Source organism: Rattus norvegicus, chromosome 4, assembly GCF_036323735.1.
Source record: "Rattus norvegicus strain BN/NHsdMcwi chromosome 4, GRCr8, whole genome shotgun sequence".
NCBI classification, from domain to species: Eukaryota; Metazoa; Chordata; class Mammalia; order Rodentia; family Muridae; genus Rattus; species Rattus norvegicus.
Window position 1 is genome coordinate 128,040,540 of NC_086022.1, and position 22,212 is coordinate 128,062,751.

Here is a 22,212-nt window from a genome sequence, read left to right on the forward strand (position 1 = left end):
CGGTTTTAATTTGCATTACCTCAGAAACCTAACCCATAGTCCATACTGTTAGAGGCTAATGAAAGTATCTTTGCTTTTGTGAAGTTTCTATTCAGATTGCTTGTCTGATTTTATTAAGTTATCTTAGTAAAACTGTTCCCCTCTACTGTGATTCAAGTCACAGAAAAAAGGGGATTTTGTAAACATTCTCTCTACCTGTGACTGTCTACTGATTTCTTAGTAATATGGGCTTTTCAAAATCATATTTTATTATTTGGGGACCCAGGAATTGAACCTGAGGTCTGGTGCATGCTGGGCAAACATTATACTTCTAAACTACACTCCAGAGTTACCAGAATCTTTAGCCAAGTGACGGACAATGTGTCAGTGTTAACGAAGTTTAAGTTTTACAGTTATTTTTTTTCTTAAGTTACTGTTTTATGTATATTAAGTCAGAAAATAACTTAATAAAAACAACAAATTCAAAGAACTGTATGTAAAACTAAAATCTGTACATTATCCCATTTAAATAATTATTATAAGTGTCGATTCACACGTCAACTCTACTGGGCTTTGGGCTACTCAGGTTCTTGGTCAAATACAATGAGTTTAACAAAAGTCAACAGACTAAGTACATCAGGCTGCTTTCATTAGTGTGCATAGAGCTCATCTAACTGGTGAAGACCTGAGGGTATCAAAATCTTCCCACGTTAAAAATAACAGGGCTGTTCTTCCACCTGACAGTCTTGAATGAAGAGTCGCTTCTTCCTTTGGACTAGAGCTAAAACACGGGCTTCCCCTGAGCATCATGGCTGCCAACTTTCTAATGGGAGTTTACCACCAGCTCTTCTGGGGCTCGAGCTTCTCCACTTCAGTTCTTGGAATATGGCAACCACCAAACTCCTCATAATCTAATCTAAATCTATCTATCTCCTTCTCTCCCACCTGTCCCCTGCCCCCTGCTTACACACACACACACACACACACACACACACACACACACACACACTCACCAATGAAAGGTGGGGAAGCCTGCCTCCACAAGCACCAGCACAGTATGACACATTTTATACTTAGTGTCTGAGGAATGTCCCTGGCATGTTTGATAAAATGGCCCTAATTTCTTTTCTTTTGAAGATTTGATTTCGCTATGTTTAACTGTTCATGTAGGTACTGTTTAGGTGCTCTCAGAGACTAGAGCAGTGGTTCTTAACCTGTGGGTGGCAGTCCCATTTGAGGAGAGAGTGGGGTAAAACAACCCTTTCACAGGGGTCACCCAAGACCATCAGAAAGTGCAACTATTTACATTATGATTTACAACAGTAGCAAAAATATACAGTATTAAGTAGCTTGAAATAATTTCATGGATTGGAGTCACTGTGACATCAGGAAATATATCAATGGGTTATACCATTAGGGTTGAGAGCCACTGGGTTAGAAGAACTGGATTTCCCTGGAGCTGGAGTTATGGGTAGTTCTGAGCTCCTGCTATGGGAGCTGAGAGCAGAACTTGGATCCTCACTGATAACAAGTATGCTCTCTCAACCACGGAACCATCTCTCCAGCCTAAAGTGGCCCTAAAAGGAATATATAAGCTCTCTCTGATTTTAAATGGCCGATACTTAGATACTTACTTTGATTTCCTGTTTCGATTTTTTTAACATCAGCACTCCCCTAGGATTAAGTTGGCTGTACCACTCTTCCGTGAGGTCAAAGGGATTTTAAAAGGATTCTGTAACATATGACTGGACAACCTTGTGCTGGCTGACGTACTGTACAATGGCAGAATGCAATCCTTTCTGCCTCCAGTTCAGAAGGAAGAGAAATCAGGAGGACTGTAGCACCTGGACTCCTCCAGCTCCTCCTCCACATGTATTGTATACAGAAAGAATCTCTTGAATTCTAAATGACATCTTAAATTCCACACCAAAGATGCCCAATGAGGCAACAGAGCCCATTAAAAAGTGGTCTGTTAGGTGCGCAAGCCCTTGACACTTTCATACTTTTCATAAATTGCATCTAGACATAACAATGGAGTAGACCAAAGTCTGTCATCTTCTGCCTTAAAAATGGGACAATTTTTCAGTGGCTTAATTTCAGCTGGATCCCTGAGAATGGCCTAGACACTTGGGACTCTAGACAAGTTTTGAGAGCTGCAAAAACTTTGGACCTGTGGCCCGGCTAGCAGAAGTGAGTACTTGTCGTGGGCCTGGAGGATAATATCTGCTCCTGGTTCCCCTGAGTCATCTGCTTCCAGATTCACCAAGATGTTATAAAAGGGACGCCACAGCCTTCACCGCTACGGACCCAGCCTGTTCCAGCCCACCCCTTTCCAACCATGAGGGACTGAGATCACTGGGGACTCTCACAGAAAAATCAAACATCTTTTCTCTCCTTAGGCCCTCAAATAATCTAATACCAGAATACCAGCCCAGACTTACTCAGGAACATATATGGAAGCTGGATATTAGCAGATGAAGGTTTGGGTATCTCTGGAGTTTCATTAGAATCAGCCAGAAATAACACCCAAGCCTTTGTTTGACTTCAGGCCAATCAGGAACATACATGATAGGACTAGGCATACCTTATAAAAGTAAACAACAAACAATAAACAACAACGACAACAACAACAAAACTCAGTATGTTTAAAAGATTTTAAATACCAGGTGGGTTGGAGAAACAGCTGAGCCATTGGGAACAGTAATGGATCACAACTGCCAATAACTCCAGTTTTAGGGGATCTAGCACCCCTGTTGGCCTCCTCGGGTACCCACACACCTGTGGCACATACTCCTACAGGCACACATAGCAAACTGTCACACAGACACACATCTACAAAGAATGTAGCTCACTCAGCAATGTGCTTGTTTACAGTGCATAATGCCCAGGGTTAGATCCCCACCAGGGTCTAAACTGAAGTGGCAACACACTTCTATAATCACAGGAATAAAGGCAGGAAGGTGAGAAGCTCAAGGTCATCTTCTGCTATACAGCATGTTCTAGGCCAGCCTGGGATAGATGAGGTCCTACCTGCAGAAACACAAGCAAACAAACAAAAAAAAACCACACCACTATTTTTAATAAGACCCACTAGTGACTCCAATGTGGCAGCCAGGCTTGTGAGCCTAGTCTGATTACTCAATCCTGAATTCATAGTAGGTGAGCGACTGTGCAGAAGCTACTCTTTGTACTGAACCCTGCACAACCTAAGATGTTGAGGACTCTTGAGAGAAGAGCAAGTAGGGTGGGAGTGAAGAACATCAGTAAGAAAGGACACGGAAAATTCTAACCCTCTTAAGAGTCACAGCCCTGGGAATTTAAATTGGGTGCCTGCCTGGACTGGGGAGGTGACAGTACAATCAAATTAGCTGGATGGCCATTTCACTTCAAAAGATCACGAGACTCTAGGTAACCTGCTCTTTCACAGCTGTCCCCGACAAAAGCCATCTTAACTGTGTGCAATCTGAAAAGCAGGCATGAAATGTGGAGAGAGAGAGAGAGAGAGAGAGAGAGAGAGAGAGAGAGAGAGAGAGAGAGAGAGAGCCTGCCCATTGTGTGTGTGTGTGTGTGCGCGCGTGTGCGTGTATGTGTGCGCGCGCGCGCATGCCTGCGTACATGCGTCTGTCTGTCTGTCTGTCTATCTGAGCAAGCTTGTAAGAGCCTGAATGGACCAGTTTCCACTAGGCTACGGTTCTTTGCAAAGAGCAAAGGAACAAAGGCTTTGTTAGAGCATGGTGCTTCCCATACTCTATCACAATAATGACCTTTTAATAGCCATGGGGCTGATACCTGAAGCTCACTTAGAACTATAGAAAAGGAAAGGACATACCAGAGCCTCTCCCCAAATCGAATACAACCCAATGCGAGTGTTACAAATAGGGTAATTATTTCATTGGCCTATATGAACCCCAACAAGGTGTCTTTGGTCACCAACACCAAGTGCAGCTGCTGCCACGGAAAGATCAAGCCTTCACTGCTCACAGGAATCATTCATTTCCTTTAATGAGATAGGACCCTGCCACGGGTCACAGGTACAGATGCGGTGACAGTCATGCCCTATTTAAAAAGGCACCCAGAAACAAAGGCCATACAAAAAAATGTCTACAGCAGACTAAGACACAGTAGAAAACCGTTTTCTTTACACCGACACTAAAATTTTGCACATGATCTTTTTTTGCTGGTATATCTAGATGTCTAGCCCGGATATGTGTGCTCTATTTATACAGACTGAAGTCACACTGGTATCTCAAAAGTTCAAGCAAAATCAAACTATGAAAGTAGAGAGCCAGTTAGTCATACTTTATTCAGTTTTTCACTATAAAGAGAGACTAACTTAACATTTCCTTCCCTCCCATAATTAGAAAGGTCTGGGAAGAGAAAATGTAGTCAAATAGGCCTGAGCAGAAAATAGCTTAAAAAGAAGTCTCATGCATAAAAGAGTAGCGATTAAGGACTAAGAGCTCCATCTCTCATTGGGAGGAATTACCTGCCCAAGAGTTACAACAGTCTTTGTGCTATCTCCAGAGAAACTTCTGTTCCAAAACTAGGGTCTAATGTTTGAGTAGTGCACGCCAGATCAGCTTTTAGAAACAGAAGGCTCTGCGAGGCTTTAACAGAAGAAGCCCTAACATAATATGCCAAGGAATGTGTGTGACAAAACAGAAGTAGAAAAATATTTTCAAAATTGGTTCTTGGCTTAAATATAGCATTTGGCACCTCGAGTACACACAGAGAAGCAGTTCTAACTCGGTGGTGCCATGTGACTTTCTGAACTGTGGGGAAGGCAGATGGCGAAGCTGCTTATTCATTTCTCAGCTCCTCTTTCTCCTCGCCCTTCCAGTACCAACTACCCAGTCCCAAGTATTTCAGAAGGGCTGCAACTTCAGTCACTGGATAAACTGACCTTCGTTCTTCACCAGTGTTCTTGTCTATAAAATCACCTAAACACATCTAAAACCATCAAGTCACTAGCAAGTTCCTCACACCAATTCCCTAGCTCTAATTATTCTATGTTCTGGATGATGTAAAGACGACCCCACCTACTGACTAGGTGACGCTGCTCTTCTTGGAAGATGAGACATAGTTCCCTCTATCTCACACTTCAGTACAAGCAGAGATTCTGGGTAGTGACTCTAAGACAAACAAGACCCTCAAATGTAAAGACACAAACATACAGTGGTCTTAATATAATGTCTTGAAGACAGACATTAGTTCTGTAAATTTTCCTAAATTGCTCATGTTGTAAAACAAACAAACAGGGGCTGGAGAGATGGTTCATAGGTTAAGAGCACTTGACTGCCCTTCCAAAGGTCCTGAGTTCAATTCTCATCAACCACATGGTGGCTCACAACTGTCTACAATAGGACCCAATGCTCTCTTCTGGTGTGTCTGAAGACAGCAACAGTGTACCCACATACATAAAACATATAAATAAATGTTTAAAAAAAGAAAAACAAACAAACAAACCAAGAAAATAAGTGGAGTCTAGAGTGGTGGTGCAGGTCTTTAATGCCAGCACTTAGAAGGCAGAGGCAAGTGGATCACTATGAGTTTGAGTACAGCCTGGCCTATATAGGGAGTTCTAGGACAGCCAGGGTTAAATAGAGATACCCTGTCTCAAAATGAAAAAGGAAGAGGGTCGGAGGGGTGTTGCAGGTGGGAATGAGGGAAAAAGAAAAAGGTAAGAGGAAGAGGAAAAACAGTAAGTAAGGAGAAGGAAAGAGAGAGACAGAAACAGAGACACAATAAGAATGCACACCAGTCAGCCCTGCTGTCTACCTCAGGGAACTATAGGACTAATGGGAACTATACAAAAGATCTAATATTTGTGTCACTAGCATCCCAAAAGGAAAGGAGAAAGAACACATCTAAAACCATAATGACAGAAATAATCATGAAACTTCTCAAATTAAACAAAACATATAAATGTAAAAATTCAAGAAGGAAAGGAGAAAATTAAACCACATTACATACATTACAATTAAATATATGGAGGGAAATAAAGGCATCATCGCATGGATGAAAGTTATCATTAACAATAGACCTACTATAAAGAATGAATGAGAAGAGTCTGCAGAGATACAAAGACCCACAGTAAGTTCCCAGCACTCTCGCTGGGTAGCTCAGAACTTCCTATAATTCCCAGTCTGGAAGACCATATCTACTTCTGGCTTCCACAGGCACTCCTACACAGATGAGACATGCTCATATGGACACACATGCAAACAGTGAGCAAACACATACTGAACAAAAGGAAGACTAGAGCAGAAATTGTATGTATGCATGAATGTATGAGTCATCATGGTCCTTCTCTCTTTAAATTGCCTGAAAAAGGTTCACTAATTGGAAAATAATCGTACAATACTGTCTAATGTGATTCTAAGTGTAGAGAAAGATTTCAGACAGGTATAATATACTATAAGTAAGGATGTAAAGGAAGGTGAGGTTTAAACAATACAGTTGAGCTAATCAATGACCACAGCAGTAGATAGATACATTCTGAGTCTATAATGTTATATCTAGAACAACTACTAAAAAGATCATGAAAAGAACAACACAATAAAACTTCTGAGATACACTGAAATTGAAAACTGAAACAATTCTCAGCTCCAAGGAAAGCAGATGATGAAAATTACAGAAAATAAGTGGGAAATTAAAATAAGATAGCTTTATATGCCATAACATGCCAATAATTCCATTGCATGTAACTGAACTAACAAAGTATAAAAAGCATTAATTACAGTCTTTTCTGTCAAATACTGTAAAACTGCTATGACCAGAAATTCAAATTTGTTTATCTCTTACCTTGTAAGAACTTTATGGAAATGTTTCAGCCCCACCCACCACCCCACTGCCCAACATGATGATGCCTTTGTTTACACTCAAGGCCCTGGTCTATGTTCAGAATTTAAGTATCTTACAGGATCCACTCCTATCCCCCTTGCTCTCATTTTCTCTGCAGGATTCTTTTAAAACTAGCCAGTTGGGACAGACTGTGAGGTTGGACCTCAGACAAGGAAGACACAATCACCACCAGAATTAGAATAGAAGCCAATTCTGAGTTCACCCACTCCATTGAGAGTAAAATGTTGCCTTTACAAGACTCTTTAACTTTGCTTTGGTGTTTCTTTGCACAACAAGGAGAATGTTTCTGACAAAATTAAAAGACCGAGGCAGCAGAGTGAACTGAGACACATAAACCAACTATATTCTTCTAATATCCCACTACAGGAAAAGGAAGAATAAGAGGACAGAAATGATATCATGGATAATGAAGTCCAAAGGAAGCAGTAATGCTCGATCTCAGATAAAGTGGACTCAAAAGCACGGAAAGTTAACACAGACCACAGCGCTGTATAACGATAAAAGGCCATGCCAACCAAAAGGACAGAGCAAGCGTATGCGATGAATACGAGGACTTCAAAACATGACAGATGCAACCCAAAGAAGGAAATACATGTGCAGATATAAGCTCAGGCCGCAACATCCCTCTCAACTGGAAAATTTAATTAGCACAAAAGCTCACAATCACCAATGAACATGAGTTAGACATATGTCCTATTATAGCCTATATATATTGACTGTATTCTGTTCAGTAAGTTTAAACTACGGAGTAAGTGAAATGGTGAAGTGGTTGAGAACACTCGCTTTTTGGCAAAGGACTAATGTTCAGTTTCTAGCACCCATATTGTGTAACTCACACTGCCTAGATCTAGTTCCAGGGAATCCGAAGGTTGTCTTCACAGACTCCCACATGCATGCAAATAAAATTTCATTTTTTTTTAAATCTGAAAGTATACAGCTTGTGTTCTATAATACAGGGGAGCCAAAGTGGAAATCAGTAAGAGAAGAATATGAGGACAATGTCTGAATGGGTACACACTTAAATTTATGCATTAAAAAACCCAGTAGATGCTTATGAGTTACAGAGGGATTCTCTAAAGAATTTTCAATTGAAGAAAACTCCATTATATCAAAAATCTGTGCAAACATCTTGAGCAGTATCAGAGGAAATTTTATAGCTTTTACATTAGTAAAGACCTAAATTCTTAAATCAATAATCTCTACAAGACTTCACAAACAGAAGACCAAAAAAAAAAAAAAAAAAAAAAGAAGAATGCAATAAATGAAAGCAAAAATAGAATGACAGAAAAAATAATAAGTCAAAGCCCATTCTTTGAGGAGATTAAGCAAATGGCAATTTCTCCTGTAAAACTGACAAACTGGGATAAAAGAATAAGACAGAATTGTCATACAAGGAATTAAATAAATGACGCTGCCGCCGGCCATGCATTTATCAAAGGAGAAGGGAATGCTTCAATAAGGGTACCCGGTGACGTAGAGAAAGGGACTAAGAACTGGGGGAACACCATAGTTGATCTAAGAATGTGCAGCTTAAATAACTTTGGGACAATTATAGAAATGGATCCTAAAAGCACAGGGAAATCTGCAGGTTCACATCCTTCTCCACTAAAGACGCAGATCTCACAACTGTGTGAATACCAAGTCCACACAATTCTCGCCAGAAAACAGATATAAGCGAACATGTCCCAACTCAGTTTACAAAGCTAATATGGTCTGCTACCAAAACCATCTACAGACTGGCATCTCTCTCTCATGTGATCAAATATGAAAATTTTACCAAAATGAACCCTGTAATATATGAAAATAAATTATGAACCATGGGCCCATTGAAGTGTGGGAGAGTTGGGTTTTTTTTTTTTTTTTTTTTTTTTTGTAGATAATCAGTATAGTTTCATTACAGTGATGGTCTGAAGATCAATAAGAATAACTCACAAACGGGGTTGGGGATTTAGCTCAGTGTTAGAGTGCTTGCCTAGCAAGTGCAAGGCCCTGGGTTCAGTCCCCAGCTCCGAAAAAAAGAAAAAAAAAAAAAGAATAACTCACAATAACATCTTGAAAACATACCATCATATCAACTGGTTCAGAACAATCTGATTCATAATTAAATATAAATTTTCAAAACTGATGACTAGAGGGAATAACATCGCACTCACAAAGAACAGTCAGAAAACCCTTCTGCTGACGTGATGGCTCTTGACGGGACATCAGGTATTTTTTCCTGTTACTATCTGAAAAATTACAAGGCTCTCAGAACTTGGTCAATAAAATATTGGAAGTTCTAGCAAAACAGGTGAGGAAAGGAAATGTAACACATTAATTACAACTGAGGAAATAAAACTGCCTGAATTTACAGATGAAACATTAATTTACAGAGACTGGGGCTTGAGAGATGGCTCGGCGGTTAAGAGCACTTGCTACTCTGGCGGTTGGTACCCGCACGAGGACTCACAACCATCAATAACTCCAGTCCCAGAAGCTTCAACTCCCAACACCTCATTTCAGACACATATGTGCTGCATACAGTTAGCACAAGATTATTCACATAGAAAATTTCATGGATTTTTACCGAGAATGTGAAATTGAAGGTAGTGAGAGGGTACAGAGGAGGGGTACCAGTGTTAGTGCGAGGGTCATGGATCACTGGGTGGGAGGAAATCCCACAGGATGGGCTAACCCAGAGATGCGAGGAACCTGTCTGTGGTTTTAGCTAATGCAATCATCTGCAAGAAGACAAACTGTTGGGAGGATTCTCATTGGAGGGAACACTCCAAATCACTCTAAGCAGTGGTTCTCAACCTGTGGGTCACGACTGCTTTGGGGCCCCATACATTAGATATTCTTTATAATAGATACTTACATTAAAATTCATAATAGCAACTTTTCAGTTCTGAAGTAGCAATGAAGATGTAGCAATGAAAGAATTCTACGGTTGGGGTCACCACAACCATATTAAAGGGTCACAGCATTAGGAAGACTGAGAACTGCTGCTCCAGAGGTAAAAGTCAGGGAGCCAGGAGTTTGCACTGCTTGGGATGTAGCTAGGAGCTAGCACTCTAATAAATACTGGATTCTGCCAGTGGTGGGAGCTAAGCAACCAGACACTTCCTAGGAAGACTGGAAGGATGGTTTTTAGTGGGTGCAGTGCCTACTATACAAGTCTGGCTACCTGAGTTTGATCTCTGGGATCCACCAATAAGTCAGATAGGGTAAGCAGATCTGTAACAACAACATCCCTGCTACACCAGCTGGGAGGTGGAGCAGAAGAACTGGCCAGAAGCCTGTGGGCCAGCTAGCCCAGTATATGCTGCAGAGCATTAACAAAGGAGACCTTGGGAGAACCGACTCTAGAGAGTTCCTCTAATCTCTGCACACACACCATCACACACACACACACACACACACACACACACACACACACACAGTAACTAAATATCCATCTCAGTTTTAGATTACTTTATTTTACATGCATGAGGATTTTGCCTGCAGGTATGTATGTTTGTATGCCACATGTGTAGGCATGTTTGTGCCTGGTGGTGTGAGGACAAAGAGAAGAGAGAGTATCAGACCCTCCGGAACGGATGTTACAAATGGTTTTGAACTGACATGTAGGTGCTGAGAACAGAACCCAGATCCTTTGCAAGAGCAACAAATGCTCTTAAGTGCTGAGCCACCTCTAAAGCCCCGGTTAGCTTTTACTTTAATAGGGCCTTCCCTGGACACCGTAGCAGGCGTGCCTGTGAGTGAGACTTCTTTTCCTTAGCCAGGATTCACCATGGGCAGTACAGGATGGGGCACACAAAACAAAGGGCAAGTACAACTGTGCCTTTACAGGAGGCTTGATGCTGCTGGGAATTAAAATGCCGCAATAACTCCTTTACTAATTAACTAAAGAACTAATTATAAATTACCACTAAAATCCTCCAAATGACCAGGACTTTTGGAAGCTAGAACCTTCAGTTCCTTTCTGCACTTCTAGAGTACTGTTTTATTTTTTTTTTCTCAAAGACAGTGAGAAAGAACTGAGCCAAGGTTATTTTAAACCCAGCAGGGCTGGGGGCTGGGAGAGTTAATTAGAGGAATTTCAGTTTCTCTGTCTTTTTATCCATCATCTCAGTTACATATGGTGGAGTCTAACTGTGCTTTTGATGTAACTTCCATATATAAAACACAACTCCAACTACATTTAAGATATGCATACACAAAGGTATCCAATTTCCATGAGGGGGCAGAGAGGGTTGCTAAGCATGGTTATAGATGCAAGACAAATAAACTAGAGAAAATAGAGCCATATGCGAACAGGAGTATGTCTGGATGATGAAATTAAAGATGCGTAAATTGATTCTCAGTGCTTTCAAAAAAAAAAAAAAACCCTCTAAACCTTTGCTTTGTAAAAAGTCTGTATCTATATACCCAGATCCTGGGCCTACAGCAGAGACACCGTAACATTATATAGAATGCAAAGACTGATCAAAGTTGAAGATCTTTGAGCCCAGTTGAGGGCCCCAGCCTAGAAATTGTTATCATTTGGTGCTGTCAGAGTTAACTGCAAAATCAATCACGCCTAAGCTTTTTTAAACACAAATGGAGAGGGGAGAAGGGGACAGGGCAGAGAAACAACACTCAACTGAGAGCAATTTCCCATAAAATTGTTAAGGGACTGCAAGAGGAAGTTAGACTGCAGCCTTAGAGAATGGTGGCTTGTGCCAAATATGAATATGGGAAGAAGAGAGTTATGGAGCATGGCAGCCCCATAATATCCAGCCAGGTTTCCTGTCAGTACCTCAAAGTCGAATGTTCCATGACCATGCAAAGCTTCATTTCTCTCTGTGTGTGCTGACATGCAAGTGGGGACCATGCTCTTCATTGAGGTGTATCTTTCTCAATCCAGGAGAGGGTGACCAGGTCAAATAACTGCTTGCCAAATTTTACCTTCCCTTTCTGTCTTAAAAATCTACAGTGTACGTCTTCGCTGGGGAGTAAAATCTGTGTGGTCTGCTGACTAGTCTGTCCCCTGAAATTCCTCCTATGATTTCGGAGTGCTAGGCTCCAAAATGTAAGACTCTAAGCTCTCCACTTTATTGCCTAGTTGTTATGGAAATGTAAATTTCTACAAATGCATTGTTGCATATGCTCAGACTCTACATATATTATAATTGTGAAATAATTTAACTTTGCCCAGAAAAAGAATTCTTCTTGCCAATTTTTCCATTTGTATCAATTTCAAAAGGTGGAAATTATCTATTGCCGTGCGAGAGCAAGCCTCTCAACATTCAGTGTTGAGGCTTTTATGAGCTTCCTCCATTATTCAACTCTTCCTTTACCACTGTGAAAGGACATTCGGGAGAGGCGAAGGTGTTCCATTCAATGCCCAAAGCTTCTCACAGGAGAAGCCCAGGAGTGCAGAGAAGGGAGGGAGAAACTGCCTCTCACCACCTGTCTTCCAGGGTGACACCAAAGGACTTCACTGTGATTCCATAAAAAAACAGAAGGAAGGGGGAGAGGAAGGGGCGGAAGGAGGGTAGGTAGGATGGCAGGCAGGGAGGCAGGCAAACAGACAGGCAGACAGGCAGGCGGACAAACAGGCAGACAGGCAGGCAGGCAGGCAGGCAGGCAGGCAGGCAGGCAGGCAGGCAGGCAGGCAGACAGACAGACAGACAGACAGACAGACAGACAGACAGACAGACAGACAGACAGACAGGAAAGTAAGGAACTAATTAAAAGGAGAGAGGAAGAAGTTTACATGTAGCCACATAGCGTTGTGGTATAGATGGTTACAGTCAACTGTGACTTCTGAAATGTAACCTAGTCAAATGCCAGCAAATGACAGAATAAGCTGATTCCACTCCTCCTCTGCTGATGGGAAGATGGGGTTCCTAAAGATTTATTATCTCGGGAGGATTTTTTTTTCCCTCTCTGCTTGATTTGATATGCAGAGGAGAATTCTAAATTGTCATCATCTATCACCATGATGACTACAATTTATTGCAGGACTTTGCTAAGTGTTCTTATACATTATTCAGTCCTATCCCCGGCAGTCTGAAATGGGAACTAACGTTTCCTACTTCAGAGGTAATAAACAGAAGGCAGCACAGAACGGTTGAGAAAGTTGCCCAAGATCGCACAGCTTAGTTCAAAGCCGACATTAAACTTGAGCTTGGGTAACTGCATTCCAATTTCCAGCTGCTTTTATACTTTGTATAAAAATCTTATTAAGAAAGAGGAGAGTCTTGGCAATTAGAGACACAAGTCATCAGTTATGAGTACTAGCTGCTCCTGCAGGGAACCCAGGTTCAGTTTGCAGCACCCACATACTGGCTCCCAACCATCTCTAACTCTAGTTCCAGGGTTTCTGACACCTTCTGGCCTCATGGGCATCAACACAGACAAGCTATACACACATACAGGTAAATCATCATTCCCACGAGAAAAGTAAATGAATCTTTTTTTTTTTTTTGGGTTCTTTTTTTTTTTGGAGCTGGGGACCGAACCCAGGGCCTTGCGCTTCCTAGGCAAGTGCTCTACCACTGAGCTAAATCCCCAACCCCAAGTAAATGAATCTTTAGAGACAGAGAAAGATCTGTTTCCTTGTCTGTCCGCAAAGACCAGTTGGATCTTAGGATCTCTAGCAACATAGAGTGAAGTCTTATTATCACAGATTGAGTTGCCTTGAATAACCACTCCAGATTTTTGTTTTCCAAAATGATATAGTCTTATAATGTTATAAGGTTTGTATCAGAGGAAGAGAAATAATTTTATAAAAGTGCTAAATCTTTAAAATCAACCAAAGATATTTGTAGTTATGTATCAAAAAATATGCATTCTTTAAAAAAATCTTTTAGATTTATTTATTTTATCTCATGTGTATGAATATTTTGCCCGCATGTACGTCCGTGCACCAGGTACATTCCTCATGTTCATCTGTGGCTGCAGATGGTTGTGAGCCACTGTGTGGGTGCTGGGAACTGAACCCAGGTCCTCTGCAAGAGCAGCCAGTGCTCTCAGCAGCTGAGCCATCTCTCCAACCATTGTGCGTTTTAACCCAGAAGTTCAAAGTCCTGCCTGTTTCTCGAATGCTCTGTGATGCTAGTGTATATGACAAGCATGGGATGAAGGAAATTTGAAATTTTCAGTACAAACTCACTGAGAGGAAGGAAGGAAGAAGGGTCATCTAATATTCATGAGGCTCTAGATTTGATCCTCAATAAGCCAAAGTGTGTGTGTGGTGGGAGGAAGAGTACCTATTGATTATATCAGGAAATAAAGGACAATCAGATGACAGTCAGACAGAAGGACACACAGGCAAAATAAGGACAATTATATCCACAGCTAGCATTTATGAAACACCTTCTACAAATCTAAGAACTTGACATAAGTCAGAACCTTTTATTTGTCCAACATCCATAGGACCTAAATTCTATTATGCCCCAACTTTGAGTGAAGAGAGTCCAAGCAGGCACAAGTTAAGTTTCTCATCTGAGGAGAAGGATTACGTTGTTGCTGAGATTCAAAATCCAAACCGTGTTGTTGCTGCCTCTGAATTAACAAAGCTAAAGTACTTTACACACAGAACCATGAGCAATTTGGAAGGCCATAGCAAATAATGAGAGAGGGGCTAATTGCTTTGATCTCTGTTGAGGGGTCAAGAGTTGAAACCCTAAGCAATTTGGGGAACTTTGGTTTCCACTGAAATCACTACATGACTGTTCTAGTTAGCCCGGGCCATGCACAGCTGATACCTAAGAGAAAGGAAACTTGTTCCCAGGTTGTAAGTCAAAAGCTAACAGAAGCACCTTGCAAATGACCTTCAGTGGAAGTTAAAGTATTGTCAACTCATGATCTTAGCTTTGGAACACTAGTTACATGCTCTGCGTGTAGGTCCCTTACCTGTCAATCCCGCTGGCATAATGGTGCCTAACGACAGATGTAAATGCTGACAAGAGTGACAGCAAAACATTCATTGGATCCAAGAATGCTAGTGTCTCTTCCAAGTTTTCAAATCTCATTAAGGAAAAAGGTCCAGTTTTCTACTCTTATGATTACTTCAAACTTTCATTAAATCAGAAGAGGGAGTGCCAAGAAGTATGGTGACTTTTGTCTCCTAATCATCCATTTTTTTCTTCTTGCTTTGTTTTAGATTAAGCAAATTTTACTATAATGAACAAGCAGAGCAGGGACTGACATCTCCAGGGAGGTTGGAATGTCTAGTCTTCCATACCAGGCTGCTAGAGCATAGCAAGTCATTTACATTTAGTCAATGGACCCATCATGGTGGGAATCTCAGTTCTGGGAATCAGACTGCTAAGAGAAAATGCATCAAAAGAAAAAAATTATTTATCAATCTGCTACCACACAGTACATAAAACAAAACCACCAAACTACACCCCAGGATTCCAACACATTTTCTGAAATAAATTAGGTACCCTTCAGGACAGAATATCAACTTCTTCAACATCAGCTTAGAGCTGAAGAAAAGTCCCATATCTTTTTATGCAATTTCTCCTCCCAGGTTGGAATGCAATTAGACTGTGAGCACACATGCTCTCCTGGGCAGTGTGTGTGTGTGTGTGTGTGTGTGTGTGTGTGTGTGTGTGTGTGTGTAGAGTGGAAAGAAGAGCAATGTCAAGGGATCCTTCCACCATCAGTATAAATTACAGAATAAATAATTTCTTGTCAACACAATGAATTCTCTCGTGTTGTTCTGAAAGTGGCATCTTATTAAACATAGAAGTCATCTTCATAACTTAACTGGGACAGACTTAAAGGAATCTAAAATGGAATCTAGGTTTTCAAGGGGAAAACACGTGAAAATAGCCAGGTGGTAGTGACTCATTCCTTCAATCCCAGCACTCGGGAGGCAGAGGCAGACAGATCTCTGCAAGTTCAAGTCCAGCCTGGTCTACAAAATGAGTTCCAGGATAGCCAGGGCTACACAGAGAAAACCTATCTCAAAACAAACAAACAATACATCACAAAAACACATCTGTAATTAAAAAATAATTAGTAAGCCCCATGACATAATGAACCTATATCGAGAGTCAATATATTCAAGATAAGAATCTGGTCATCTGTCCAGAACATCTTGGGCAAGCTACTTGTTACTCTGAAGACAGTTTGCTCACCCAAATATAGTGGCTGACATCTGGCACCAATGTATTTTCTGGTTTACTAGTCTGGTTGGGTGCTTCATTTGTTTTGAGACAAGGTTTTATGTAGCTCAGCCTATTCTCAAACTACATAGGTAGTTGAGGATGACCATAAACTTCTGAACATTCCACCTCAATTTCTGTAGTACTAGGATGACAACAATGCACCAGCACACCCAGTTTTCCATGGTGCTGAGGCTAGAACTCAGGATCTCAGGCATGGTAGGCAGGTACTACCAAGTAATACCTGGAGTCCTGATTTATTTACTTTTTAATGACAGGGTCTTGCTATGTTGCCCAGGCTGACCTGGAACTCATGATCTTGGTGCATGAGTTCTAGGAATATGTATGCCACCACCCCGACTCCATTTTAGTAACCTTTGTATTCTTTTGTATTTTGTATCCATAAAAAAATGATCTAGAAAAAGCAGAACGATTACTAAAAATGGTAAAAAGTTTAGGACAGAAGGTGAAACAGAACAAAGAAAAGGTGAATGAACTAGAGACCATTGGAAGAATGTGCCTGCACATCTCATCCTCTATGCTAACAATGACTCAGTCCCTGCAAAGGACATATTGTTTACCCCTGGCACCGAAGTCAGCAGCCTGGCTTAGTTTTAATTGAGAAAGACTCTTCTAAATTAGGAATTAGTAAATGGTTCCTGCAAATACCAGGCATCAATTATTTTAAGCTTAAGGACATATGGTCTCTATAGTAACCACTTGATTCTGTTTAGGATAAAAGTAGCAACAGGCAAGAAATGACCAAAGGACTCTGCCTATGCTCAAGATGACTTTTGAAAACAGGTAGACTATTCCAATGACTGAGAGGAAGAGGAGCATGGCAGGTCAGCAAGGATGACAGGACGCTGTGTTTTGTATGTGGTAACAATGTTTCTTTTTACTGTATAATGATGGATTACAACATGATGTTTTGATACATATTCACAGAGCATTAGGATCCCAGCTTTCTTCCTTTGTTCTGTGGTAGGAATCACTAAAAATCAACTCCAGTGAGTATTACATTACACTCATATGCAGGATGATATTTCTGCCAGTGACAAAACTGCTATGCTATGGTGGTCCCACCGGATTACATCAACACTAAGACTACTGTAGCTGTCTCAGTTTGTGCAAGTGCACGCTGATGTCACACACTGATGAAATCACTTGACAATGTGTTTCTCAGAACCCAGTCTAGTTGCTAACTGATACAAATTCTATCACTTAGGACATTTCATAGAACACTGGCACTGTCAACTCATTACAGCATGAACTAAATGGAGAAGGGAGGGAAAAAGTTCCAGAACGATTCACCCATTTCTCCAAAGTACACTAAGTAGACGAGCATCTTGTCATTACCTCCATAAAGGGGTGATAATATACGCAGTCTACAGGTGCTTGTCTGAAGTGTAAAATACTGCTAATCATGTATAGTGCGCTACAGGACCTGGAGAGACAGCTTCTGCGATTGCCATGTTTTGAAAACTGAAGCTAAGGGAAAGTGCTTACTCGAAGTCCTATCATTATTAATGAGCAGGTGGAAGGAAGGGCAGCTTCAACTATGCTGTACAAATGGTTCTAGCTTCCCATGGAGAAACCTAGTTAATCTCCATAACCATATTTGCAGATTTCCCCACCCACTAAACTTTACTTTGTGAAAAGTATTTATATTATCGATAGTGTTTGTTTATTTGTTTGATGTATGTATGTGAGTACATTGTCCCTCTCTTTTTTTTTTTCTTTTTCTTTTTTTTCGGAGCTGGGGACCGAACCCAGGGCCTTGCGCTTGCTAGGCAAGTGCTCTACCACTGAGCTAAATCCCCAACCCCCTACATTGTCCCTCTCATCAGACACACCAGAAGAGGGCATGAGGTCCCATTACAGAGGGTTGTGAGCCACCATATGGTTGCTGGAAACTGAACTCAGGACCTCTGGAAGAGCCACCTGTCCAGTCCCAATTACTGAGAATGTTATACACTGTATTCTGAACCTTTCATTTCCATCTTCCAACTCTTCTAGATCCATCCCCCATTCCAAACTTACACACAGGACAGACAGGAGTGTGTACACATCTTCTACCTCCAGGTTGGGGTTGTTTCTGCGTGAGGTGTACAGGTGGTACTCAAGTCTTGTGAACATTGTCCTAATTGCTCTAAGTTTCTATGTGCAAGTGCCTATTGTGTCTGGAAAACATTGCTTCTTTGTAGTCACCTACTACCTCTGCTCTTTCAGTCCCCTCTTCTTCACAGTATACTATGTGAGGTAGGAGGTGCAATACAGTCCCACTTAGGGTTGATCACTGTACAGACACCTATTCTCTGCTCTCTGACCAGTGGTGGGTCTCTGTGTTAATCACCACCTGCTGCACAAAGGACGTTTTCTGAGAAGATCTGAGGAAATCACTAATCTGGGCCTATAACAAGAAGTCATTAGAAATCAGTTTAATAATGTGTCCCATTAGCAGCAAAATAGTATTGGGTCAGGATGATTCACACACTTGAGTCACAGAACATGATGATAACAAGTACTGATCTGGAAGCTTCCTCTCTATGGGCTAGCTTTCATAACACGAGAAGTTGTACATTCTACCAGAGGAGGAAAGGAACCATCAGTCATACCCAGAAGTGAACTCTGCAAGCTACAATAGTAACCCGCCCTGCATAAAAGGCGTGGACGGAACCAAACAGTTCTTATCAGTTTCAAGGCTTGCTCTGAAGACAGAACCTGGCATAACTGTTGGGGCTACATCCTTTGATTAGACAGGTCAAAACCCTAGGATAGACTCCACCACTATCACTGCTAATGGGACACATTACTAAGCCAACTCCTAAATTTTACTTTTAACCTTAAATCAACATCAAACATTTTCTTAATCACTTATGAACACCCAAAAAACACTGAAAGTTTTTTTTTCCATACAATGTGAACAAAGATCAAACATAATGTATATTATAACTCTTATCACTGCCATCTTGGCATGTTTTTCTGCTTTTTATTGGTGGTGATGTTAAAGATGTCCCCTAATTGTCTCGATGAAGTTTAAAAAGTGCTTCTAAGGATACGGCCATGATGTGATTTTTCATAGGTGTTAGGTTAAGCTTCATTTAGCTTTGAGTTTCAGTTCATCTGATTGTAAGATCAGGACCACCAGACCCACAATAAAGTGTACTCAATCAGAGGAAGAAGTAATTCCCAGAACTGAGACTAACATCTGTACATGTCACAAAGCTGAACAGATGATAAGAACAACAGGCCAATGATGGAAACTCGGGGAACAATGGGCAGTAAGTTAAGCACACCAGGCATTGATGTCATGAAGCCAAAAGCCAAAGAACGTGTCAACTATGTTAGCCAGGGTCAGGAAAATAGCAATCCCTTCCCAGCGGCTTTGAATGATACAGAAAATAAGTATGTGTGCTTTATAAGAAACACGTATAAAGTCACTCAAATGGTGGTGAAGCACACTTTTAATCTTGGCAATCAAGATGTAAAAGCAGGTGGATAGCTCTGAGTTCAAGGCCAGCCTGGTCTACAGAGTGAGTTCTAGGACAACCAAGGTTACACCAAGAAACAAACAAAAACGTATAAAGTCATAGATAACTAACTGCTCGCATGTCTATTATAACCCTAGCACAATCAAAAGCAGGATGGGTTCTTCAAAGCTCTAGACCAGCTCTGCGGCGTATTCTGCAATTGTGTGTGCACGCAGATAGGCATGGAGATGAGAATTTTGAGTTTGCCCGGCTGGCTTTCAGTCTTGGTTTGGTCCAGTGTCTGTGTGCTATGCTCCTGTTCCTCCCCTCATTCACACTGCATTGCCACTGTATGTTGGAAGGTTGTGGTTTGCTTTTTAATTCTGATTTTTACAAGGGGTTACAGGTAAGAGGTTTTCATGAGTATCAGAGACTTTGAACTTCTAAACAGTGTTGAGACTGTTAAAGACTATATGGACTTTTGACGTTGGACTGAATACATGTTTGCACAATGATACAGCTTCAAGCCTCAGGGATGGGAGTGGGGCAAGGTGGTTTGGGAAGAATGGTTTCCACAGACCCACAGACTTGAATGCTGGGCTACTAGGAAGTGACAGTATTTAAATGCATTAGGAAGACTGGCCTTGCTAAGGGGAGTGTGGTCACTGGGGGTGGGCTAAGAGGTTTGAGAAGACCCATTGTGTCTCTCTGCCTTTTGCCTGTGGAATTCCCAGCTATCTCTCCAGCACATGTCTGCTGGAGTGCTGCCATATTTCCTTCTCTGATGATAATGAAGTAAACCTCTGAATCATAAGCTAGCCCCAATTAAATGCCATGGTAATGGTATCTTTTCTTAACAGCAGAGCACTGACTAAGACTGTAGGTATGTATAAATAAAGCACCTTTAAATACAAACACATAAAAAAGTGTAAGATTTGATGGAGTGGCAGACAAAAATGTTGCCAGAGGTCCTCAGCAACCTAGTCACGAATTTCCACTAGAAGTAGAGCGTTGGCTTCAGCGTTCATGGTAACTTTACATAACACAGCTATCACAGATAACAAGAACTGATTATACCTAGACCTCCTTTTAGTAAATATGCATTTCTAACTTCAGCACATTGTTGTTCTCAGCAGTTCTGTCCAGAAATCTGAATGTTTTAGAAGTTCTTCATTTACAGCCTGAGGTTTATCAATCACTGTGCCTCATCAGTCCTGCCTCAGAACCAGCAAACTCCCAGAGGCCTCATCCACCATCTTTGGCTTCCACACCACTCTGTTCTGACACACACGCTCTAGAAGCTGCCCTACAGTGAGGCATGGCGTATGTTTGGAAACTGGCCCAAAGCTTGCAGGAAATAATTTCATCAAGGCATTAAGGGGGGGGAGGGCATCTAACACTTTCCATATGTTCATTAAAGAGGTAATCACACCCAAATTTCTAGCCATTAGTCCACCTGCTGAAGATGCTTTTCTGCACTAAGAGGAGAGCCAGGGATTTGTGTGGTTGCCATTGGCAACCTGTCATTCTCAGCAAACTTATCACCTCTTTCAAACTTCTCATTTGTACACATATGTTCACCAAGTACTAATATGCCAGCAATATATAGAAGACATTAAAAGATAATCAAATTGGAGGTAAACTCAGATATGAATCTCGGATACTAACTAAATGCCTTTGGGGCACCAAGGAAGAACCTGAGTTTGCTCCCCAGAACTGTACTCATTCCCCTACTTCAAAATAGGAGGACCAGCAGTTCAAGGTCATTCTCTTGATATTCGGGGTCAGCTTTGGCTAAAATGAGACCCTGACTCAAAAACAAAAGAATTGGTACATTCCTGAGGCAGAGGCAGGAAGATCTCTGAATTCCAGGTGAGCCCAGTCTGCAGAGAAAGTTCCAAGAAAGCCAGGGATATATCATTGCAACACTTACTCAAAAAAAGAAGGCGGCCGGCTGGGGGCTTTTTTTCCCCCCAGAGGAATACACACAATTACTCCAAATAGCATCTTAAAAGAACAGAATGGATTTTGGGGTCATCCTCAAGTCTAACAGCTTTTTCCTGCAGTAAAGAATTCCTCAGATGTTCCTCCCCTACGCCAGTGGTTCTGACCCTTCCTAATGCTGCAGCCCTTTAAAACAGCTCCTCATGTTGTGGTAGCCCCAACCACAACATCATTTTGTAGATAGTTTACAACTGTAATTTTGCTACTGTTATGGATCGTAATGTAAATATGTGATAGGTAGGATATCTGATATGAGACCCCTGTGCAAGGGTCCTTTGACACCCACCCCCAAAAGAGATTGTGACCACAGGTCGAGAACCAGTGTTCTACATACAAGTCATGTGCAACATGAGAAAGAGAAGTCATTGGAAAGTGATTTCTGAAAAATGCTGTAAACAATTAAATCTTGTAGACAATCACACATGGGAGTAAAAGCTCTAAACAGACCTGAAGAGAAAAACAACAAGGAAAAATGTCTAAAATATGCTTCAGAAGCGTGGCAGCGGCTCAGACAAGTCCTGGATTGCAGCCAGTCAAGCTAGTGCTGTTTGATTCTACCTACTCCAGAAGAACATGGAGTCGAAGGGGACCTTTCTCCAGGCAGAGAGAAAGTTTGTACCATCAACTACATCATCAACAAGGCACAGCATCTCTGAGCCTCTGGTGGAGGTGTTATTCTGAGATGGGTCTCGACTGACCTACCCCATCACTGCTGTGGACTCCCCCATCTGGGCCAGGAATGCAGC

The 22,212-nt window shown here is 41.4% G+C and overlaps 1 protein-coding gene and 1 pseudogene across 42 annotated transcripts in view; both read right to left on the reverse strand.

The window, feature by feature from the left end:
* The window catches only part of Magi1 (membrane associated guanylate kinase, WW and PDZ domain containing 1), a 605,639-nt gene that overhangs the window by 277,950 nt on the left and 305,477 nt on the right, over positions 1-22,212 (reverse strand). The gene's annotated exons all lie outside the window — the stretch shown is intronic.
* The window catches only part of Gabarap-ps3 (GABA type A receptor-associated protein, pseudogene 3), an 81,318-nt pseudogene continuing 59,106 nt past the window's right edge, over positions 1-22,212 (reverse strand).